Source organism: Corvus cornix, chromosome 9 (genome assembly GCF_000738735.6).
Source record: "Corvus cornix cornix isolate S_Up_H32 chromosome 9, ASM73873v5, whole genome shotgun sequence".
In the NCBI taxonomy this organism is placed as follows: Eukaryota; Metazoa; Chordata; class Aves; order Passeriformes; family Corvidae; genus Corvus; species Corvus cornix.
In genome coordinates, this window is record NC_046339.1 from 2,273,782 (window position 1) to 2,287,305 (window position 13,524).

Here is a 13,524-nt window from a genome sequence, read left to right on the forward strand (position 1 = left end):
GTGGAAACAATGGCTGCAAAGGCATTAATCTTCCTGCAGCCTCTTTTTAAGGATTCACTCTGGAATGTGTAACACATTTATCTCCCAGTCCCACGGGGCTGATCCGAGCGCTCTCGGAATCAATGGAACAATTCTCGGTGTTTTCAGGGAAAGAGGAAATGTATTAAAAGGATGTTGGGACACGTTCCAGTGGCAGAGATTTCTTGCAAGGTAAAGTTCAGCACGATGTCTGTGCTGGTGAGTGGCAGAAATCAAAATGTTTTAATTCAGAAATTGAATGCAAAGATGGAAGAAGAGTAAAAAGAGACATTAATCAAAACTTTTCTGATACTCAGGCTTCACTTGCAGTTTTCCATAGTAGGTTTCCAATATCTCCTTCCACACGTAAGTCTTGTCCATATCACATCTTTTGTGATAAGGGCTATCTTGCCCACTGAAAAACCTGCTGATAATGCCTTTCCCAGTCCATTTTTTGCAGCATGGAATTTAGTCCTATGAATTTCTCAGCCAGGTTTTCTATTTTAAATTGTTTCAGCTATAGGTAGATTTGTTTCTAGTGCTATTAACAGCTTGTACCTCTCTGAAATCTCATTTTTTTCTTGCAGGTCTGACTCCTACCAGGATCACACTGGGACAACAGATCCCATGTACAGCTAAAAAATATTTAGTCCTGAGATCAGTCTTGCAGTTCTTTGCCCATGTACAAATCTACTTCTTTAACTTCTCGCCAAACTCTTAAAACCTGTTTTTACTATATTTACTATAATATTTATAAGCAAAAGAGGAGTCAGGGTGCTGATGGTGCACTCTGAGCACTCTCTCTTATCCTTCTGGCCTTTATTTTCTTGTTTTGGTGTACTCCTATGTTCTATTTTATCCTTAAATTTGGAGGCAAATTCCTGGCTGGGGAGCTTCCCTAGGAAGAGATGTAATTCCTCGTGTCCCTACTCCATGAAGAAAGCTGCAGGCACTGTATTTGTACAGATTATAACTGATTTTATATGTCCTTCTATAATGCATTCTAACAGATTTAAACTGGGAGAGCATTTTGTAACTTCTGTATCAGAGCTTCATCATCAAATCCTATTTGTCTTTCAGATTTCAGTTCTAATTCCCACGAATCCCTTTACAAATGTCCTTTTCTTCACGGAATAATGTCAAGAAACTTTTCTGATTCCTGGGTATTGTTTCTCCTGGAGCATGAGGGACTCCTCTAAGGTAGGATTTGTCAAGTTTTTACATCTCCTTTTCTGGTCATGACTGAGAGTATTACAAGGGTTTGGATTTTTGGATACTTTGTCCTGAAATCTCTCCTTAGTAACGAACTCAGGGAGGTTTTGTTAAGCGGGCTGGGATAGAAGATAACTAATTTTGAAGCCTTGGGTGCACTGTAATCTTGGATATCTCAGGCTGTTCTAACCACGAGTAGTTTTGGCAGTTATTTCAAGAGAAAAAATGACATTTAAAGCACAGCCATGATGATCAAGATTTCAGACATCCCAATGCAACAGCAAAAAGTTTTTTGACAGAATATTGGACTCTCTGTTTAAAATAATTAATAAATCCTTGGAAAACTATTGATATCATCAGTTTGCAGCTACTCTATGAAGGCTGTGCTGCTCTAAGTGCCCACGGAGGGATCTGCTCTGTAAATAAGATTTTACCATTCCTGCATCTCCATTTCCAGTCTATAAAACTGAGACTTCCCATGGAGGAATGGCCCAGTTATCACCAGCCTCATTTTGCATAATTGAGTTCTCTGGTGCTGCAATAAGAACTCCCATTAAATCCTAACCAGGCTGATGAAGCACAGAAGTGAGAGTGGAGAGCAGAAGTGAATCCTGGAGCACTGACATTCCCAAAAGCACCTCTGTGGAGCTGGCCAGCACTAAGACAGTGGGAAATGTTGTAATGGAAAGATGATCCAGATGTCCTGCGATTGGAACTGTTCCCACTGTGCTGTTCTGTGGGTGGATTTTAGTCCTACACTGATGCAAAGCCACTAAAAACTGGGGAAGATCTCCATGTGGGATGTGGGAATTAGACCCATGGTAGAGCAATATCCATAACCAGTGAGTTAAACCAACTGCTTCGATAGTCAGGATTGAATTTTGAATTCAAAGGATGAACAGCTTTTTGGTCTACAGTTTCTTACTAGCTCAGAACTATGTATAAAACCAGTATATCTGTGTATATTAAACTAGTGTAAACCAAATAATCTGTGTTAAACTGAGTTTACTCCCTCTGCTGCCTGTCATGGCCGTGTCTTATAATTATGGGACTCATCCCAACAGTTATATCATCCCTTCTTCCCTAGAACATGCTGTGTTTATTACAAACCTTCAGTTTCTCTGCTACTTTGAATATTTTAAACTTTTTCTTCAAATGCCCAGACAGTTTTCAGATCATTCTATCTTCTCACTCTGCTACTGCAATGATATTTCAGAGAGCAGTAATAACCTACATTTTAGAGTTTATCCTTTTCCTCTCAGAAAACATGATTAAAACTCTGTTCTCTCAGTTCTGAAGGCTTAGTTTATTTGTCTTTCACAGGAAGATTATTTAAAGTCTTCTAATATTCAAATGTAAATAATCAAATCTAAGGCCTATTTGCTGTAGATCTTAAAACAAAATCTCTGTTCTTTAAATCTTTGTTTCCAAGAGAGGAAAGAACCTTATGCCAAAAAAAAAAAAAGGAAAAAAGGAAAATTAATTTGCAGTTCATCTTTTGGATAAGACTATTACAAAGCTATTGGAAGCAAAAAGCCAACCTACAAAAATGCACATTGTATTGCCTCAGGTATAGAAGAATGAATTACAGGATTTGAGTCTTATTTATTTTCCAGAACTGTTTAAGAACGTTCAATCCCATGCTAAAAAGTAGTCGCTAGTTTCTTTGTTCGTGGGTTTGCTGTTGAGTCACTTGGGAGTTTTGATTGGGTGGGTTTTTTACTTAAACTTTAGCAAAGCAGAAGAGGAAAGTAGGGCACTGCAGCAGAGTGAGGGCCTCAGAGAGCAGAAAACAACCCCCAGCCCGTGGGGATGGGGCCATGACAGGGATGGGGCCATGATGGGGGTGGGGCTGTGACAGGGATGCAGCCATGGAGGGGATGGAGCTGTGACAGGAATGGGGCCATGGCAGGGATGGAGCCATATTGGGGATGGACCTGTGCTGGGGATGGAGCTGTGTTGGGGATGGAGCTGTGCTGGGGATGGAGCTGTGTTGGGGATGGAGCCATGATGGCGATGGAGCCATGATGGGGATGGAGCTGTGTTGGGGATGGAGCCATGATGGAGATGGAGCCATGATGGGGATGGAGCTGTGTTGGGGATGGAGCTGTGCTGGGGATGGAGCCATGATGGAGATGGAGCCATGATGGCGATGGAGCTGTGTTGGGGATGGAGCTGTGTTGGAGATGGAGCCATGACAGGGATGGAGCTGTGTTGGGGATGGAGCCATGATGGGGATGGAGCTGTGTTGGGAATTGAAGCCATGATGGGGATGGAGCTGTGTTGGGGATGGAGCTGTGTTGGGGATGGAGCTGTGTTGGGAATTGAAGCCATGATGGGGATGGAGCTGTGATGGGGATGGAGCTGTGTTGGGGATGGAGCTGTGTTGGGGATGGAGCTGTGTTGGGGATGGAGCCGTGATGGGGATTGAGCTGTGTTGGGGATGGAGCTGTGTTGGGGATGGAATCGTGATGGGGATTGAGCTGTGATGGGGATGGAGCTGTGTTGGGGATGGAGCTGTGATGGGGATGGAGCTGTGTTGGGGATGGAGCCATGATGGCGATGGAGCTGTGTTGGAGATGGAGCTGTGTTGGAGATGGAGCCATGACAGGGATGGAGCTGTGTTGGGGATGGAGCTGTGTTGGGGATGGAGCCATGATGGGGATGGAGCTGTGTTGGGGATGGAGCTGTGACGGGGATGGAGCTGTGACGGGGATGGAGCCGTGCTGGGGATGGAGCCGTGCTGGGGATGGAGCCGTGTTGGGGATGGAGCTGTGTTGGGGATGGAGCTGTGTTGGGGATGGAGCTGTGCTGGGGATGGAGCTGTGTTGGGGATGGAGCTGTGTTGGAGATGGAGCCATGACAGGGATGGAGCCATGACAGGGATGGAGCTGTGTTGGGGATGGAGCTGTGCTGGGGATGGAGCTGTGTTGGGGATGGAGCTGTGTTGGAGATGGAGCCATGACAGGGATGGAGCCATGACAGGGATGGAGCTGTGTTGGGGATGGAGCTGTGTTGGGGATGGAGCTGTGTTGGGGATGGAGCCATGATGGCGATGGAGCTGTGTTGGAGATGGAGCTGTGTTGGAGATGGAGCCATGACAGGCATGGAGCCATGACAGGGATGGAGCTGTGTTGGGGATGGAGCTGTGTTGGGGATTGAGCTGTGACAGGGATGGAGCCGTGACAGAGATGGAGCCATGACAGGGATCAAGGTGTGACTGACAGGGATGGAGCCGTGTCAGGGGCAGTGTCACATCGCGCTCTCAGAGCTGGCTCTGCACGAGCAGTGCAATTCCACAGCTCTGAAGAAAGGTTACCCACCCCCAGGACCTGCTGCCCAAGGCACCGTGTCACGCCTTGGGAACTCAGCCTCATCCAGAACCACGGTGACCAGGGAAGGTCAGGCTGGTCTTAGGCAGGACATTGGTATCATTTAATGTTTGTAGATGTTTGAAATCTGTGAAATCCTCCACCTTAGAAAAGAGATTTTTAGGATTGGAATGTTTGAACTTCCATATGGATCTATGGATTATGGCCACCATAAGGTTTCGGAGAAGGCACTGGAGAACAGTGCTGAATGGTCATTTTCCTTCTTGTTATTCCTTCCCTTTTAAGTATTTGTTATCTTCAGAGTGGATGAAAACTCCTGGAGAGGATTATCACACAGAGGAATTTGTTATCACTCTTTAACCCTGTGAAAACACCTCCACTCTGAACAAAGCCACCTTGCCTTTGATGTCTGCAGGAGTCGGGGAAAACAGGAGCGGGTGAGACAGCAGAGCAGAGCTGCTCCCTTTGGAAGTCTGAATCCATCAAACAAAACCTCAGGACATTGTTTTAAATGCGGAAAGCAAAGCAGAGCCCTGATAGGGCACATTGCTTTGTAGAGTTAATTTGGGGAGTTCTCAGATCCTTGGTGGCTGAACAGAAATCCTTCCTTAGAATTTTACTGTGGAGATTCTCCACTTTTTTATAGCCCCACCAGAGGAGGATTCTTGTCACAGATGGTTGATAAAAGCAGGGAAGCTGTGAGTGCCCACAGGTGAAGCGGCTCCAAAATGCTTTTTTTTGTGCACAGGGAATCTGTCATTGTAAGAAGTTTGAGGTTTTTTCAAATGTTGTATCTTTGAATCATGATTAAATTATAGTCTGATCATAGACTGAACATGAGGATGTTGATGAAATAACCTGTGGATAATGCAAGGATACTCATCCAGGTGCCTTACATAGGTCTGGGTGTGCCATCTCTGGAATTGAATTTGATATCTTGACTTTACCTAGAATTTTTTATAGTAATGTTAATAGTTACTATAAACACAAACTAATTTCATTGACAGCAAGAAGTTTGGCTTCTCTATTTATTTCCTTTTATCTAATGCAAAGTACTTTTTGAAATAATCCTAGAAATTTCTTGTGTGAAGTAGCTCCTGGCAAAGACAAAATAAAGGTGTGGTTCTGTTACATTTAACAAGCAGAGAAATGCTTTACAAGAATAAAAAATGATTAATGAATTTCTTGTATTTAACTTTAAATACGTCTAATTATGAGGAGAAATAAGAGAACAGACTGACACCTTTTTCTTTATATTGTCGAAATTAATATTAAGTTTAAAAGATTCGTTTTCATGTGGAACTGGCTTTAAAATGATGTTTTTAACTCCTGGAGTTTAACTGTTGCTCTATGAACATTTGAATTAAATCTCTGCTGGAGAGGCCAAGGTCCAGGACAACAGTGACACAGCAGAGGTGACTCTGAAAGAGAGGGAAAAAACCAGCACAGAAGCTTTAACTCCTTTCACAAGTTCAGACACATTTGCAAATAATTATTTTCAGCATCTTCCTGCTACATCCAAATCTGTCAGATCAACCTATTCTCAGCTGGTGTAGAATCAGATTGTTCCTGCTCTGAGGTGAAGCCTCATTAGCCTTCACGAAACAATATCAACAGGAAATGTCTGGAATGATGGGACTGCAGAGGTGGAAAACTGCTGGTGGAAACACAGATACCTGACAAGCCATTAATGAGATCATTAAAAACAGGCAAAAATTCAATTCCATCTGAAAATGCGAGACTTGTAAAATGCTGAAAAATACATCAAAAAGCTGTTACATAGCTAAAAATGCTCAGGGAGTTTTGCATCCTAATGTAGGGCATTGACTGACACGCAAGTGAAGGAAAAATATCAATATTAAATCAAATGGAATGGCAGGCTGTAACTTCTCCCATCCGTGGGAACATTTCATGTGGGAATTGTACAAGTATTTCAATGGAAGTGCACAAAAATCCCCTTAGGGAGACAGAGGTACAGAGGCTGCAGGGCTGCTCATGCCCAAAGCTACAGCAAGGGTGACAATGCAGCCTTGACAAATGTATTCCTCAATGGATTTTGTCAGGGAATTATATTTTTGGAAATATTGCTGGAAGTGTTTGAGGCCAGGTTGGATGGGGCTTGGAGTAACCTGGTATGTGGAAGGTCCCATGGCAGGGACAGGACTCAGTGGGCTTTAAGTTCCCTCAAACCCAAACCATTCTGGGATTTATGATAAGATTTTATGAAGTTCTTAGGAAATTGATCAGGTTTAAATGATCTGGATTGTGACAAAGGGATCTCTGATGCAAAAGCCTTAGATTAATGAATTTCTCTTACAGAATTGTGGAAAAATTTGGGTTTGAAGAGACCTCAAAGCTCATCTCATTCCAACCCTCTGCCGTGGGTGACTCATGGTGCTCAGTGTGGAATTCCAGCTGAGTAGGAGGTGGGAATGAGCTCCTGTGCAGATCATGCCCATCCCAAGGGACAGTGCTCAGCCTCCGGATCCATCGGCTCCCGTTCGATGGCCGCCTTGTCCGTAATCTCTCGGCAGACTCCTGCAGCTAATCTTCCTATTGATTTTGGTTTAGGAACACCTGGAGCTGTTCAATCCCTAATAAAATCTGAGGAGTTCGGTTTTCGAGCCATTTAACTCATTTGGAGGCAGAGTTTATTTATTTTCTGAGGAGCAATCGAAGAGCTCTGCTTGCTCCTGAGTAAAGGCGTCAGATGGACAAGTGAAAACCGAGCCAAAATCCATCCAACCACGCCGAGCTCCTGCCCTGCAACTGGAATGTTTTGGGCGACCATGCATCTGCCTGGATTTTCCCTCCTTTTCCTTCTCTTCAGCTCTATTTTCCCAGTTTAACTGGAGAGAAAAAGCCCATCTCTTCCTGATCCTGTGTTTCAATCCTGCACCACAAATCCCGATGGATCCGGGTTGGAAGGAATGCCAAACTTTCTGATTGCCTTTCCAATTGTTCTTCTGGTTTCCCCTTCTGTTATTTTCTCCACCCTGCTCCAGATCCAGATGTTTTGTTCAGGAATTCTGGCAGATTTGCTGCGGAGAAACCAAGGTGAGACAAAGCAAAAGGTGCAAATTTTGGGGGATCGGGTGTGCAGATGGGGTCACCTTCCTGTATTCAGTGCCAGATACCCTGGAATCCTGCTCAGTTCCTCAGGCAAGGCAGAAATTACCAAAGCTCAACAGGAGAAAAATCAAGGAACTTTTGCCTGGGTAGAAATTGTTACTGGAATGGGGAGAAGGCTGAGGTATGGAAATGGAAAAAACATGGGAAGAGTTCACACTTCCAGGTATTTATTTACCTTTATTTATGTTATTTACCGTTAAATAAAGCCAATTTTTTAGTGAAAATAGTGTTATATTTAATTGCAAGGCCCTTGCAGAAAGTCTGTAATATTTCATTGCATAGCTGATAAGCTTAAATCTCTGTCAGATAACATCTCACTTTTCTATTTATTTAAATGATGAAAGGTGGATGTTTTATGACTAAAATGATTTAATGACTTTTTCTTTTACGTTTTCTTAACCAGGGTGACATTTAGACAAGGGAAAGGAAAAAAAAAGTCAGACCAGCCATCAATAAATGGTTTCATTGGTTAAATTTTAATGTTATTTTTATGCAAATAATGAATTTGACTAATAACTGCAGAGCCAGACACTATTCATTCCATAATTAGCTTGACAGTCACCATCAATCCTGTAGTTTTGTTCAGCTTATTATAAAATCTTGTCTCCTTTTCCCACCTAACATCTTCCCAAGTTGCATTCCATGAAACAGGAGGTTTCTGAAGATTCTCCAAGCAAATCTTTGACAATGACAGAGCTCCAGCCACTGGAGGTGAGCACCCAGCCCTGAGATTGAGCCTGGAGCCAAAACGTGGGGAATATTGAGAATATTGACAGTCTGGGAGAGCTTTCAGCCTGGGTCAGGGCTATTTTGGTAGGAGAGTTAAACCTGCAAGCTTCAGATGGAAATCTGAATTGAGCCCAGCCAAAACACCTGCCCTGGTTGGGCACAGGCCAGCAGCTCTGGGGGACTGAGGGGACATCACACAGCCTTTAATCACAGGTCTGAGGAGAAGAAATTACCTTGGATGAGAAGCTTTGACACGTTCATGTCAGATGGATGGGAGATTCCTCAAATGCTGAATCCAAATAACAAAGCCTTCCCACTTTTCAGGAAATCAACTCAGTAGTGACAAGATAAGAGAAAATGGCGCCAAGCTGTGCCTGGGGAGGTTCAGGCTGGAGATCAGGAAGAATTTGTTCATGGAAAGGGTAGTCAGGCATTGCAAAGGGGTTGGAGTCCCTGGAGGTGTCCAAGGAATGCCTGGACGTAGCACTCAGTGCTCTGGGATCAGTCACAGGTTGGACTCAATGACCCTGGAGGTCTTTTCCAACCTAAATAATTACATCATTCTACTTCCAGCATAATGCCAAATAGGTGAGAAGATGTGGGGATTTGTGCATTAGGGAAAATGATTGCAACACTTTAATTCATTTGTTTTATTTATTTTTGTTATGAAAATACATCCACATCCATTGAGATGCTGCAACTCCTGTAGATAAAATGCATTATCTCCCTTTGCTCGTACTCCCAGGAGTGGGAGAAATTCTTGGAACCTTCCTGGACTTCCCGCAGTAGCTTGCAAAGTATTTATCATACAGCTGTGTTGGAGAATAAACATTTATTTTCCAATGGACAAAAAAAAAAAGAGTACAAATGTTTTGGTGTGTGTTAATAGTATTTAACACCTGAATTTGGCAGCAGTGCTGCCGTTGGGAAGCCAACTCTCACTGCTCCCTCTGCAAGGAGAAACTCCTCTTGTAACAAGTGGCTCACAATCCTCACGGTGTTTTTATTCTGTACTTCGCACTTGTGCTTCTTGACAGATTTAGAGCACTTTGTGAAAGCAATAATTGGCCTGGGAATACACCTGGCAGGCTTTCCCAGGGAGGAGCAGGAATTGGACTGCCTGAGGTCTTTCATTAAGCGCTAAAACCGACGGAACGTGGTACCAGGACTTCCGTGTCCTTCCAGGAACGCTGGGAGCCTGTGCCCCTCTCCACCCTCCCTGGAGCTTTGTGGCCTCATGCTGATAGAGAGGAGGGTTAGATGGGATGCTGGGAGGGAATTGTTCCCTGTGAGGGTGGTGGGGCCCTGGCAGAGAGTGCCCAGAGAAGCTGTGGCTGCCCCTGGATCCCTGCCCTATCCCAGTCTGGACAAGGTTTGGAACAACCTGGTCTATGGAAGGTGATTCCATGATGACCCAAGAAACCTGGAATGTCCTTTGGTGTAGAGGAAAGTCCAGAGAAGCTGAGCTGATCCATCTCCATGAAGGAATGCCCAGGATGGGCAGGGAGGTCCTGTCCTGCAGCACTTCCCATTCTTTGTCAGGAAGGAAGTTGTCAGGACAGACTTGTCCAGTGGGAAAGACAATCTGCTGGGTTTTGGGGTTGTTCTATTTTGATTTTGGGGGGTTGTTGTCATTGTGTTACTTTTTTTAAAATTTCAAACTGTCTCTTTTCTCACAAAACTGTAAAATCTCTTCTCATGAATTCACAGAAAGATGCTTTGGGAACTGAATGCAACAGGGCCGTGTTCTGGCCGTTAGTATTAATGCTTATGCCTGGATTTGGAGATGCCTCCTAGAATAAAACCAGAAAACTGCACCTCTGGAGGAGTTTTTAATAATACAGAAGGAGAAAAGTGTGTCCCACTTGAGCTGTTCATACTGCGAGCTCCTATCTGAAGAAATATTTCTGAGGGGATTCAAAGACCCTGGAAGAAATCCTATATAGGTAATATTTAGATTTATTGTCGATCGTAAGGAATTGATACCTAAGAAACTAAAAAGCTTTTTCTGTGCAATCATCAGATCTTTTTGAAGTGAAGAGAGATTGGATAGAAGTCAGTGGGAGAATTAAAATAGAATTATTATGTAAAATTGTTTTGGAAGGAAAATGAAGTGCTTTTCCATCCGAGACACCCCAGTTTCTTCCGTTCACTGTGGTTCTCTTTCCTCTTAAAAAAAAATTCTGATTATATTCCTTATGCCTGTTTTCACTCATGGAAGGTAATTTTAGGAAATTAATTTCCCTCATTAGGTTGTATAACTCAATACTAATTTACTGAAATGATCTCAGGAAGGAGAGGTAGGCTCATCTTTAGATATTACAATATTTCAGTAAGAAACCTGGGAACTTTATTATTTCTGTCAGCTTGGGGAATTTGGTTAAGGTCTGGTTTGAAGGATGGGCTATGAAATCCCTAATAAACATCTCTGCCCAGAACACTCAAGTGTTTTAAGGCTGCTCTAATATTCCTCTCACAGATGTGCTACTGAATGAATCAGAACCGAGCTTATACCCTTAGGTTAGGCCCTGTCTCAAACTCAGACTAAAAGTCCTTATTCAGGGAAATCATTTATGAAATGCAATTTGTCCTGAAGTGCTTCTGAAACCTCTATCCCTGAAACGAAAGCATAATTAAATAATAAACCCCCAGAATTAATGCAGAAGGTCTTTTTGGTAATTTGATATTTTTTGGAAGGAAATAAACAAGAGAAATAACACTTGGACTCTTTGGGAGAGGATCTTTCTTAGTAAAGTCATGTGCATTAGATTATAATATAATTACTTGTGTGTGGAAAATATAGATATTCCTATGGGTGATTCAGGCAGTAAAACTATATTAAATTAAAACAAAACTAGGAATTTATATTTTATTCAAGCCAGCAATACCAAATCCATTCCCTCCTTAAATCTCAGTAAAAAACCAGGTTTTCCATGACAGCATAACAAAAAAACCCCCATAAAACCAGATATTATCACCACTATGAGGCAGGGGAATGACAGGTTAAAACTTGAGGTCTAAAAGTCAATATCAAAGTGGAGAGGTTGATTAATGATCTTAAAATACAGGAAATAATGCCAAAGCTTCAAGAAAAGCAGGTTTTGCTGAATATGATTTTCAGCGGAAGAAATGAAGCCACAAGTTGAGAGCAGAACATGAAATAAATATAAGTGAGGAGAACTGGGAATAGAAAAAAGTGCAAGACAAGTTGGTGTGTTCCATAAAACATGAACAAATGCTTAGCAGCATTTTACAGTTAAAAAGAGGGATTTTGTTGAGCATGTACAGGTCAGAGATGTCTGGCCCTGAGCAGTTTGGAATCTGCAGCGCAGGTGGGCCCTAAATTGATGTATTTTTTACATCCATCACACACACACATTTGTATATGGACAAAACCCCCCAAAAATTCAACTTATTAGACAGAAAAAAAGAAATCAACACTGAATTTTGGGGGTTCTTAAAGTCTTTAGTTGGACCATGATTTTAACCAAACGTTTTTTTAGTGCTATCTTGGATTCTGTTGCTGCCTCATTGTTAATCTTCAATCTGGGCCGAAAACCTCAAATAAAAATATTGTCTTGCATATTTGCTGCTTTAAGTAACACACCCAGCTTCTTCCTAACCTCTTGCCTTGCTTTTGATGGCTTCATAAATACATAAAAGCTTGCCTTGAACGTTTTAGCAGTTGTTAAAGCAGCCAGAGAGATAAAAGAAGTTTAAAGGACACGCAAAGATTGAATTACGGCGTTTCCCAGCATTTGGATGACAAAGTTTGACCATTATGAGGGATAAATCAATTTGCAGGTGCTGTGGACAGGGAGCTGAGGCTGGAGCTGAAACTGCTCCCCTGGGAAATGTGCTCAGAGATAAAAGGAGTCATATTTCTTATTTTGTGTGGAGAAACACGGAAGGGATTTTTAGAGAGCGGGAGATACGCAAAAATTTCCCAGGAAAAGGAGAAGGGAGAAGAGAATGTGTATTACAGCTCTAAAACTTCCCAGTTAACAGTCTAAAGATATTTCACATTATTTAGAATTTAAAGTGAAATACGTACATCAATTACAAAAATTCAGTTATTTAGAAATTGAACAGGGTTTCATACATATTTGTGTTCTACATTTTACTTTTAAAGGAGTAAAATTCTGGGTTCCTAGCAAGATTCCCATGATTAGTTATTGGAATTGATGATCTTAGGGTTAATGATTCTATGAAATGAGGAGCACCACGAGAAACTGAAGAACATCCCCCGGTGCTACTGGAACCAAGAGCAAATGGCAGGAAGTGCTGTGGAAGTTCTCCTGTTTGTTATCCAAGGTCCCAAAATGTCCCTGGAAGGAGTGGCCTGGAGAAGGTTTGGAAATCTGGTCAGTGCTTTATAATGAGTAGAAATTTTCCTTTTTTTTTATCCTCTCATGTTTTCTCCTTCCCTTTTTATTCACCAAGAATCCCTAAACAATTGCAGATATTCCCTATTCTCCTCAGAGTAATTTCCTGCCCTTATCAAGATTGTGTCACATAAATGAAGAGTTTAATCCCCTGTAATCACATCTCAAATGGCAACCACTCCATCTCCTCAACCTTTGGAGCATTCTGTGATGGGATTAACTGGAGACTCTCCCCTTCTGCAGCCTCAGCAGCCTGGAAGGACAGGAATGGCAAAGGAAATCCAGCATTTAAAGGTTTAGTGTGGTTCCTCAGGCTGGGGGCTGTCCTGCCCACTTGCTAAATCAGGCACAAAGATTTATTTTCTGTTGTTTTATCAACATGAAACAAACTTGGAAAAGACCAAACTCTGGAATGCCACAAATCAATTTGTGTGGTTCTGGCTGTAATGAGAGAGACAAAAAGCGAGGGGGGGCTTTTTTTTATTCTGCTTTCCACTTCAGCTGTGTGTGTGCTGCTAATTGAAACCCTTCTCCTGGGCTCCAGCTGGAGCTGTTCCAGACGGGAGCAGGGGGAGCCAAGGTAATGTCTGCTCGAGTTTGTAAAGCTTTAACCTGCCTCAGACAGCAGATGAGTCCTTTCAGAGCACATGATCCACGAGAGCACTTGCAAATGAATTGCCACATGTTAGAACGCTATTCCAGCCTGGTGAGAGAGC

At 42.6% G+C, this 13,524-nt stretch overlaps 1 long non-coding RNA gene across 1 annotated transcript in view; it reads left to right on the forward strand.

Moving 5' to 3' along the window:
* Positions 1-13,524, forward strand: part of LOC120410484 — a 49,058-nt gene that overhangs the window by 13,080 nt on the left and 22,454 nt on the right. Inside the window, exons 6-9 of the long non-coding RNA XR_005602685.1 lie at positions 1,099-1,218; positions 6,882-8,405; positions 10,134-10,369; positions 12,556-12,787. This is a non-coding gene — a long non-coding RNA (uncharacterized LOC120410484). The remainder of the gene's footprint in view (positions 1-1,098; positions 1,219-6,881; positions 8,406-10,133; positions 10,370-12,555; positions 12,788-13,524) is intronic.